General features: G+C 41.4%; 1 pseudogene across 1 annotated transcript in view; it reads left to right on the top strand.

The window, feature by feature from the left end:
• Positions 1-612: 612 nt before the first annotated feature.
• Positions 613-11,316, top strand: part of LOC143586630 (uncharacterized) — a 36,717-nt pseudogene continuing 26,013 nt past the window's right edge. The window contains exon 1 of the transcript XR_013144741.1: positions 613-1,020. The product of XR_013144741.1 is annotated as an uncharacterized LOC143586630 (transcript). The remainder of the gene's footprint in view (positions 1,021-11,316) is intronic.

Genomic DNA, 11,316 nt, shown 5'->3' with positions numbered 1-11,316 from the left:
AAAAGTGCCTAAACGGGTAGATTTAACCGAGCGGGTAAGTGCGGTTTTGAAAGGAGATCTCCCTCCTAAGCTTCAAGATCCGGGAACACCCTTAATTAATATTTAAGTGGGTGATTTTCAAATGTCTAGGGCGTTATTGGATCTTGGGGCCGAAGTGAGCATTCTCCCGGGGGGTTTATATGACCAATACGACTTTGGTCCTTTGAAACGTGTGGAGACCATGGTTGTATTGGCCAATTTATCTCATAAACTTCCCGTGGAATCGTACGAGATGTAATTGTGAAGGTAGAGGATCTTTATTATTCTGTGGATTTTTTGGTTTTGGATTATTCATCAGGTGATTCAAGTCAACAACAAAATGTTATCTTGGGTCGACCCTTTTTAAACAAGGCCCATGCAATCATTGATTGTAGATACGGTACCGTTGACATGGACTTTGGCAACCGAAAAATGCGTTTAAATGTTTTTACTAACGTTGCTAATTCTTTGAGTGGTGAAGAATGTTTTTTGGCAGATGTGGTGGATCATTGTAATCCTCATGAATATGATGAGGATTGCGTAGAGGCTTGTCTTTGTGATGATTCTGAAAAGGTACACGTTTGTGCTTTGCGAATGGAGGAACAAAAACAGGATGCTTTAGCTCTACAAGAGGGAAGACCACCATGGACACATCAATGGGAGAGTTTGGAAAAAGAAATCAATTCGGATACCAAACCATCTTTGGAGTGTCCAACAAAGGTGGAGTTGAAGGAGCTTCCAAGTCATTTGAAGTATGTGTTCTTAGGGGAGAATGAAACCCTCCCGGCTGTCATTGCTTCAAATTTGGAGGAAGAGCAAGAGCAGGCATTAGTGAAGGTGTTGGAAGCACATAAAGCAGCCATTGGATGGATGCTTGTGGATTTAAAAGGTATTAGTCCTTCTATTGTTATGCATAAAATAATTACAGATGAGGAGGCTAAACCAATAAGGGAGACTCAAAGGAGATTGAACCCGAACTTGCGGGAAGTGGTGAAAAAGGAGGTAATCAAGTGGTTGGATGCAGGGATCATTTATCCCATTTCAGACAGCTCATGGGTGAGAGCTGACACAGGTAGTTCCCAAGAAATCCGGCATCCAGGTAATAAAAGATGATAAAGGTGAACAAATCGCCCCTCGACCGGTAACCGGGTGGCGAGTGCGCATCGATTATAGGAAATTAAATACCGCCACCTCAAAAGACCATTTTTCATTACCATTCATTGATCAAATAACTGAAAACCTTTCGGGTCAAAAATATTATTGTTTTTTGGATGGGTATTCGGGGTATAATCAAATTGCAATACATCCTGATGACCAACACAAAACTACCTTGACTTGTCCATACGGCACCTTTTCTTTTAGAAGGATGCCTTTTGGGTTGTGTAATGCCCCGGCCACTTTTCAAATATGCATGAAGAGCATATTTTCAGACATGGTTGGGGATTCACTTGAGGTTTTTATGGAGTACTTTTCTATTTTTGGTTCAACTTTCGAGTCTTGTCTCAATGATTTAGAAAAAGTTTTAAAACGGTGTGTTGAGACAAACTTGGTGTTAAGTTGGGAGAAAAGTCATTTCATGGTACAAGAAGGTATTTTGTTAGGTCATGGGGTTTCAAGTAGGGGGGATGGAAGTTGATCAAGCAAAGATTAGAGTAATTTCATCTTTGCCACCCCCGAAAAATGTTAAAGGGGTGAGATCATTTTTGGGACATGCTGGATTCTATAGGAGATTCATTAAAGGTTTTAGTGAAATTTCAAAACCTTTATGTAATCTCTTATTGAAGGATGTCCGAGTTTACTAATGATTGTTTGCAAGCGTTTGACAGTTTGAAGGAGAAGTTAGTGCTAGCACCAATTTTACAATCACCGGATTGGTCAAAGCCGTTTGAGATTATGTGTGATGCTAGTGATAGCACGGTTGGAGCGATTTTGGGCCAAAGAGTGGATAAGAAACCAGTGGTGATTTATTATGCGAGTAAAGCTGTATCCGAGGCACAATTGAACTATACTACCACCGAAAAGGAGTTGCTTGTGGTGGTGTATTCCTTAGATAAGTTTCGTTCATATATTTTGGGAAGTAAAGTTGTGGTGTATGCAGATCATAGTGCGGTTCGATTTTGATAGAAAAGAAAGATGCAAAACCGCGTTTGATTCGATGGGTGTTATTGTTACAAGAATTTGACCTTGAAATCCGTGTCAAGAAGGGTTGTGAGAATGTAGTAACAGATCACTTATCATGGATTATCCTTGATGGTGTTGATGATCCGATTGAGATAAACGAGAAATTTCCGGATGAACAGTTGCTTGTTGTTTCAACCGCACGGTGGTATGCTCACTATGTCAATTATTTGGCCACGGGGGGACGATTTTGGGGGTGGAATCATTATCTTTGGTGATTGGTAATCATTATTTGATGTGTTTTATTCGTTTGATGTTGCATACAATTGATGTTATGATGATTTCTCAAACCATGAGTGGCTAGTTTCTCTTGGTATTTCTCTTGGATGTAAGGTTAATTACAAAACACTTTTGTTTATTGTTCTTGCATTTGGATTGATTATCTAATTGTGATGTTAGTATAATTATGATGTTTGTTTGATTGTTTGTAACTTGTCCATATTGTTTCAACCTAGTTTCGTTCTATACGTTCTTGGTATTGTTGACAATTGAGATTTAGTAGAAGGAATTAGGGTTAAAAACGTATTGATTGATTAACAAGTAACAACCTCGCGTTCTAGTAATCCGAGTACTTAGTTCTTGATTAATCACAAACAATTACATTTACACAAAATCAAGATATTACGATTTATCCATTGAACTTAAACAAGAGTGTTGCGTGTTAACCAGAATTCCAAGAGAAATACTTGCTTGATAAATTGTTTACAACTTTCGTGTTAGTTAATTTAGTTCTTAAAATCAAATCAAAAATCAACTTGAAAATTACTTTTGTCATTTACTTTTTAATATTAGTTTAATTGTTAAGCTACTTATTAACATATTTTTCAAAAACTCCTCGTGTTCGATACCCACTTACCGCTATCTATTTAGTTGTAATTGGTTTATTTTTGAGTGAGTCTTCGACCTCACGTCAATAGGTCGGATTCTCGGTGTCTCAAAACTAGTCATCCGACGTTTCTATGTATAGCATGTTTCAGGTGACTCAGCAGGACACGTGTCACGTCCTGAGTCACCCACATTACACTTGGCCATAGGCTCACGAAATTGAGGCGCTTATTGATGACTCACTCATAAGTGTGACACTTTTCATGCATGGAGGTAGGTGAGTTTTTCCTCGCAGTCTCCGTTCGCGTATTGATCTCTTACTCCAACAAACTCACTACTTCGAGTGACATTATATTTTCCATATATTATTCGCCAAACAATTGATGTGTTGTAAAACACACGTATTTTCCGCACCTTTTATCTACGTAATATATTATATTTTATGTGTTTTTACTCGTTTTAGATAGGTTTTACATACATTTATTAATCTTGTAGGTTTTGGGTAAAAGAAAGGAAGAAACCGGGACTTTTCGAGCTTTTTATTAGCCTTTTACGCATACAAGTTCAAGACAAAGCTCAAGGCCCGACCCGTATGCATCATGGATGCCCAAGACCATATTATATTATATTATATAAAAAAATAAAACCCTAATCAGCCAAATAGGGCTGCTGGACGGAATCAACAGCAGCACAACAACATCAACAGCAGCACAACAACAGCAACAGCAGCAGCAACAACAGCAACAGCAGCAGCACCAGCAGCAATAACAGCAGCCCGGAACACCCAATATCCTTTCTTTCATAACATTGTTCAACAACTTTAATTCTCTTGTTTAATTGTTAACTAGTTTTGTACTTGATTGAGAGATTGAATTGTTTATGATTAGTGTTGATCATTGGATGTTTGTTAATATGATTGGTATGAGTTTAATGATGGTTTTATTAAGTGTTTGCTGCTGTCCAAAAATTATGCTCGGCTAATCTTGTTAGTTCTACCAAGGAATGATGATTCTTGTTAGGTTTTATGGATTGTTTGATTGATAGACTTGAATTGTTATTGTAAAGTTTGATTTAGACATGAAATAGGTTGTGTTTAAGGGCTGGAAATTTTGGTGATTTATTGCATAAACCCCGTGTGTTGATTAATTAGTTTTGTATTGATTGATCGGTGCATTGTTTGATTCTAGACTTTGTGTTTAGGGTTTGTTTGCGGTAGGTACCACCGTAGGGTTTTGTTGCATGATTTATTGGATTAAGTACAGCGGTTAGACACCTTCTATGAGACCGAGAGGTGATAGGAAGTAGGGTCGTCTCATTGCCTTTGCATGCTAGAATAGGGATTGCGCGAGAGCGAGTTCGTTTCTTGTCAGATTTAGGTGTTTTGAGCGACTAGTTGATCTATTTTGGTTTAAGTTGAATTGTTCCTCTATCCTTGGTTGTGTAGTATTCATTACCATTAGGGTCGAGTGTTGGTGAGACCGAGAGGTGATCCTTCATTAGAACACGTTAGCAATTATTTCCTGGTTTGGTCGTTTTAGCCGATTTTGAGTAGTTTAGGCTTGTTGAGTGAGACCGAGAGGTAATCCAGTGAGCCCGAGCGATCCTTAGTCGTGTCATCTTTAGGGACCGGTGTCTTGAAGTCATCCAATCCATTAGCTTGTTAGACCTACAATTTGATTCCGACCTAGGTAGACGTTTTTCTCCCATCCGAAGTTAACACCGTCAGTTTTCCGTTAAGTTTTCTATTTTTGGTAACTTTTGTCAGTTAGGTCAGTCAGTCCAGTTAAGTCATTTTATAAAACAAATTTAAAAATCAAAAATTAATTAATTATTATTCTTAGGTAGGTCGTGTCTAGGGTCGTAATCGTTAGCGTCTTTCGTGTCTTCGTGTTCGATACTCGGACTTCCTAGAGTTATATTACTTGCGACCGGTACACTTGCCGGTTGTGTATGGTTAGGATTTTCATTTTAATTAAAGCTTCGTTGTGAGGGTTATCCGACGCACATCAAGTTTTTGGCCCCGTTGCCGGGGACACGGTTTTAGGCGTTTGAGAGCAATCCGAGTTAGGACTTACCTTTTGTGCTACATGTAATTATTTTTGTTTTATTTTGCTTATTTGTTAGAATAGTTTAGATAATATTATTCCTAATTATAGTTTTATGCGACAGACTCGATCTCTAGGACCACCCGACACGGAAGCATTTCCCGAGCCAAAGAGAGAGTTTCGTGAGAGACGTCGTCCCGTTTCACCTTCATCCACTTCTTCATCCGTTGACCCCGACGATAGGGATAGGATCATGGGCGACATTCCACCACCGAGAAGGACAGTTGCGGACCGGGCCCGACCGGCCAATGCTGGCGCGAGATCCAGCATCGCACCACCCGCCATTGGAGTTGCGACGAACTGGCAGATCCCGTCAAACATTCTAAATACCATTGCTCATTCTGCTCAGTTTCACGGGTTGCTTCATGAGAACCCGCACTCTCATCTCACCCGCATCGTGCGTATCTGCGACACTTTCCATCTTGCGGGCGTTTCCGAAGACGCCGTTAAGCTCCGCGTCTTTCCGTTTTCTCTCGCTGATCAAGAGAGTCTGTGGCTCGAGTCCCTCCCACAGGGCTCCATAGCCACTTGGGCTGCCATGCAGACCCAATTTCTCGAGAAGTACGATCCTCCGGCTAAGGCCGCTCGTTTGCGTAACCAGATACATTCTTTTCAAATGGAGGACACCGAGAGTTTTTACGAGACCTGGGAGCGGTTCAAGAATCTATTAGTGCTGTGCCCCAACCACGGCTTGCAAGATTGGGCGGTCGTCGAAAAGTTCTACAATTGAGTGACGTATGCGATGCAGAGTATGCTCGACACGGCGGCGGGAGGAAATCTGTTGACAACAAAGGACCCCGATGAGTGTATCGCCTTATTCAATGGGCTAGCTATGAGGGATACCAAAGACCACCCGCCAGAGGAGGTAAGACCGTCGATTCCATCTCACGAGGCATCCATTCGGTGGACATGACCACCGCACTAACGGCACAGGTCGAGGCGTTGGCGAAGATGGTAAAGGACATGCAGACGAAGAGTAAGTTGTGTGAGATCTGCAGAGGGGGGCATGATACCGTTCAGTGCCCAGTCAGTTCGCAGGAGGAGGTTGTAGACTTCATAGGAAATCCAAACCGAAATCCAAATTCTTCCAATTCTTATAATTCGGGATGGAGAGGCAATCAGAACTCCAATTGGAGGAGCGGCAGCCAGTCCGGTTTTTAGCAACGCCGGAGTTTATTTCAGGATGCGGGCGAAGGAGCGAGCAGTGGGGAGAAGAAGCCCACATTGGAGGAGATGATGGCGCAGCAAACACAGATGTTGTCACAGCTCATGGCACGAGGGGATTCCCGACACAAGGAGACGCAGGAGAAGTTCCGCGAACACGAGCAATTCATGAAGAATCAGGCAGCGTCAATTCAGGATCTCGAGCGGCAGATGGGGGAGATTGCCAGTTGGTTAAATGAGAGGCCGCAGGGTACGCTACCGAGTAATACCGAGCAAAACCCGAGAGGATTCGTGAAGGCTGTGACGACGAGGAGCGGTGCAGGGGCACGAGATGAGCCCATGATTCAGCAGAGATCTAGAGGAGAAGTCGTCGAGGATCCTGCAGTCGATGGAGAGGAGCAGGTGGATGAGGAGATTCAGATGGAGTCCCCGCCGGCCCAGGTGCATCAGAGGAGCATCCCAGGGAGTTCAGCACAGGCCGAGAGACAGCAATCACCGAGCGAGCCACCGAGAGTTTACAAACCCCGATTGCCATACCCCGGGAGAGTCCGTAGAGATAAAGATGAGGAGCAGAACTCCAAATTCCTTGATATTCTGAAGCAGCTTTACCTTAATATCCCATTCCTTGAGGAACTCACTCAGATGCCTAAACACGCGAAGTTCCTCAAGGATATTCTTTCGAATAAGGAAAAGTTGGCTGAGGCCGCTTCCACCCCTTTGAGTGCTAATTGTTCTGCTATCTTACAGAGGAAGCTAACAGAGAAGAGAGCTGATCCAGGGAGTTTCACAATTCCCTGCACCTTGAGTGATGATACAATGGTTCATGCGCTGGCTGATCTTGGTGCCAGTATCAATCTCATGCCGTATTCTGTGTATCGCAAGCTGGGTTTAGGCGAACCGAGGCCTACCAATATCAGTATCCAGCTTGCTGATCGTTCCTTGAAGTATCCGCGTGGGATTGTTGAGAACATGCTCATTCGCATTGGTAAGTTCATTTTCCCGGTGGACTTCGTTATTCTTGACATGAATGAGGATGATAATGTTCCACTCATTTTGGGCAGACCTTTTCTTGCCACCGCACATGCGTTGATCGACGTTCGCGATGGCAAACTGATCCTTCGAGTCGGGGATGAGAACGTCACGTTTGACGTTCGACAGTCATCTAAGCATCCCAAATCGACTGATGACTCCCTATGCTTCATTGATACGATCATGACTCATGTGGGGGAGTTTTCCAGTAACCCCGGTGGAGGCCCCGCCTCAGACACACATATCCTAGATAGGGAGACCCCGGAGGTTGAGATTGTCACCTTGACTGAACACCCCCCTGATGCTGACATTGAGTCGTTTTCCTCTGATTCTGAGTTATCTACCGGAGTTCATCGTGTTCATCAGTTGCTTGAGTTGGAGGAGTTACGGGACCGTACTTACGCGCAGTCAGATTGTTATAAGCAGCAGGTGAAGGAACTGCAAGATCGTAAGTTAGAGGGTATTGACCAGTTTAAGTGTGGGGATATGGTTTTATGGTATAATTCCCGGTTGAGGCTATTCCCGGGAAAGTTGAGATCCCGTTGGTCAGGTCCGTTTATGATTACTGAGGTTTTCCCGGACGGCACTGTTCAGATAAAGGATAAAGGCGGGACGTTTATGGTGAACGGTGATAGACTGATGCACTACATTGGTGGGCCGATGACTGATCAGACGGTCGAGGTATTCTACCTTGACCCAATCTCCGAGATGTAGACGTGTGGATGCATCCCTCGGGAGACTGCACGAGTTGTAGAGTTTGTATTTTTGTTATATGTTTGTGCTATCTGTTTTATTTGTTTTGTCTATTTCAGGATGTTCCAAGATGAAACCGCTCGTACTCAATCTACATTCGAGTCGGTCGATTTAAGGGGTGTTCCATTATTGAAAAAAAAACACAAAAATATGTTTATTTGTTTATGTTTTTGTTTTCCGTTATATACGCTGCTACATGCGAGCGAGTTTGAGCTTCTGCAGGTTATATTATGCGCATAGTAGCTATGGTGGCGTTGTGGAACAGGTTTTCCCGAGGTTGCGGCCGCGAATGAAATGCTATACGGTCGTTTGGACACTACTCAGCTATTGAAGATTCTGCACACAAACCAGGGGAGTAACCCGTTCTTTGTTTTTACTCTTGTATATTATCTTTTTATTTTATGTTTTTATTTTTATTTTATTCTTTCCCTTATACTCATCGAAGACGATTTCGTTCTAAGTGTGGGGATAGGGTTTATTTTTCTTAGTTGTAGGAAAATTTAAAAAAAAAAAAAAAATTTGAAAAATAGTCCCTTGAAATTTGTTTTCTCTACGTTAAACAGGAAATGATATATTACCGAGTAGTGGTTGTTTTTTTAACTTCTTGGTGTTTTCAAAATACATATATATAATAAATAAGAACAGTGCCCATTAGACCCGCACGTAATGTATGGTAACCGAACGGTTTAGACTCAGTAATCGTGTGTCGGTAGGCTCAGCCTTTAAGAATGAAAGGGCAGTTTGGTTGTTGACCTAATTGAACCTTTTAAATGGCCTGGCTTTTGTGGGAAACATCTTATGGGTTTTGTTTGTTTAACTAAGCTCTTGACAGGACTGGAATGAAAAGTCGGGTCATACTCAAGCCTCGAGTCACATGATCATCTGTATATTATGTGTATAATCTTTTGTATATGTGTCTATTCCTGTGAAGCTCCGTACTTTGTTGCGCGGTGGCGCAGACCTGAACGTTGATGCTAGTAGAAGACAGTTTTGCTCGGCCCTCTGTTGCGCAGTGGCGCAGACCTGAGCCTTGATGCATTTCTGTAGTTTCGTCTAACATGGTATTAAAAAAAATAAAAAAAAATGCAAAAAGCCAAAAGGCAGAAAAAAAAATATTTTAAATCAAAACCACCATGAAAGAAACTAATGTCGGTCGATCTTGACCAAGCTAGAGTTTATAGGATTGTAAATGAGTCGAAATGTTTTAATCATGTGGCAATAGGTTTAAGTCAAGTTGGGGTGGCTCGGCCCGGTAAAACCATAATGGAATTGGTGAAGTGGCAGCAGGGCTATTAGGTGTGGGTTCCACTTAGTCATACAAATTAATAGAATTGTCACGCCTTATTTGCCTTGGAAAGTATTAGGGGCATGGGTTTAAAGTGGACAGCAATACCGGCAATCGACCTGATCTAGCTTATTAGGTGAAAGTTGGAAGGGGTAACGGGTCACTTGTTATAATATTTTAAAAAGAAAAAAATATATATTAATAATAATAAATAAATAAAACCAAGAGTTGTCGGTTGAACTCGGGTATGATCCTGTGTAGTATTCTTTTTCAGGGACGAAAAAGTCTTAAGTGTGGGGATATTTGATGTGTTGTAAAACACACGTATTTTCCGCACCTTTTATCTACGTAATATATTATATTTTATGTGTTTTTACTCGTTTTAGATAGGTTTTACATACATTTATTAATCTTGTAGGTTTTGGGTAAAAGAAAGGAAGAAACCGGGACTTTTCGAGCTTTTTACGAGACTTTTACGCATACAAGTTCAAGACAAAGCTCAAGGCCCGACCCGTATGCATCATGGAGGCCCAAGACCATATTATATTATATTATATAAAAAAATAAAACCCTAATCAGCCAAATAGGGCTGCTGGACGGAATCAACAGCAGCACAACAACATCAACAGCAGCACAACAACAGCAACAGCACCAGCAACAGCAGCAATAACAGCAGCCCGGAACACCCAATATCCTTTCTTTCATAATATTGTTCAACAACTTTAATTCTCTTGTTTAATTGTTAACTAGTTTTGTACTTGATTGAGAGATTGAATTGTTTATGATTAGTGTTGATCATTGGATGTTTGTTAAGATGATTGGTATGAGTTTAATAATGGTTTTATTAAGTGTTTGCTGCTGTCCAAAAATTATGCTCGGCTAATCTTGTTAGTTCTACCAAGGAATGATGATTCTTGTTAGGTTTTATGGATTGTTTGATTGATAGACTTGAATTGTTATTGTAAAGTTTGATTTAGACATGAAATAGGTTGTGTTTAAGGGCTGGAAATTTTGGTGATTTATTGCATCAACCCCGTGTGTTGATTAATTAGTTTTGTATTGATTGATCAGTGCATTGTTTGATTCTAGACTTTGTGTTTAGGGTTTGTTTGCGGTAGGTACCACCGTAGGGTTTTGTTGCATGATTTATTGGATTAAGTACAGCGGTTAGACACCTTCTATGAGACCGAGAGGTGATAGGAAGTAGGGTCGTCTCATTGCCTTTGCATGCTAGAATAGGGATTGCGCGAGAGCGAGTTCGTTTCTTGTCAGTTTAGGTGTTTTGAGCGACTAGTTGATCTATTTTGGTTTAAGTTGAATTGTTCCTCTATCCTTGGTTGTGTAGTATTCATTACCATTAGGGTCGAGTGTTGGTGAGACCGAGAGGTGATCCTTCATTAGAACACGTTAGCAATTATTTCCTGGTTTGGTCGTTTTAGCCGATTTTGAGTAGTTTAGGCTTGTTGAGTGAGACCGAGAGGTAATCCAGTGAGCCCGAGCGATCCTTAGTCGTGTCATCTTTAGGGACCGGTGTCTTGAAGTCATCCAATCCATTAGCTTGTTAGACCTACAATTTGATTCCGACCTAGGTAGACGTTTTTCTCCCATCCGAAGTTAACACCGTCAGTTTTCCGTTAAGTTTTCTATTTTTGGTAACTTTTGTCAGTTAGGTCAGTCAGTCCAGTTAAGTCATTTTATAAAAACAAATTTAAAAATAAAAAATTAATTAATTATTATTCTTAGGTAGGTCGTGTCTAGGGTCGTAATCGTTAGCGTCTTTCGTGTCTTCGTGTTCGATACTCGGACTTCCTAGAGATATTACTTGCGACCGGTACACCTGCCGGTTGTGTGTGGTTAGGATTTTCATTTTAATTAAAGCTTCGTTGTGAGGGTTATCCGACGCACATCAACAATAAATTCATAATGAGATCAATAAGTTTGTAGACGAAGCTAGCATGA

This window comes from Bidens hawaiensis, unplaced genomic scaffold (genome assembly GCF_021521415.1).
Source record: "Bidens hawaiensis isolate Kalapana, Puna unplaced genomic scaffold, B.hawaiensis_p1.1 tig00034732_1, whole genome shotgun sequence".
In the NCBI taxonomy this organism is placed as follows: domain Eukaryota; kingdom Viridiplantae; phylum Streptophyta; class Magnoliopsida; order Asterales; family Asteraceae; genus Bidens; species Bidens hawaiensis.
The sequence above is the reverse complement of the archived record's forward strand: the minus strand, read 5'-3'. Positions and strand labels throughout refer to the sequence as shown.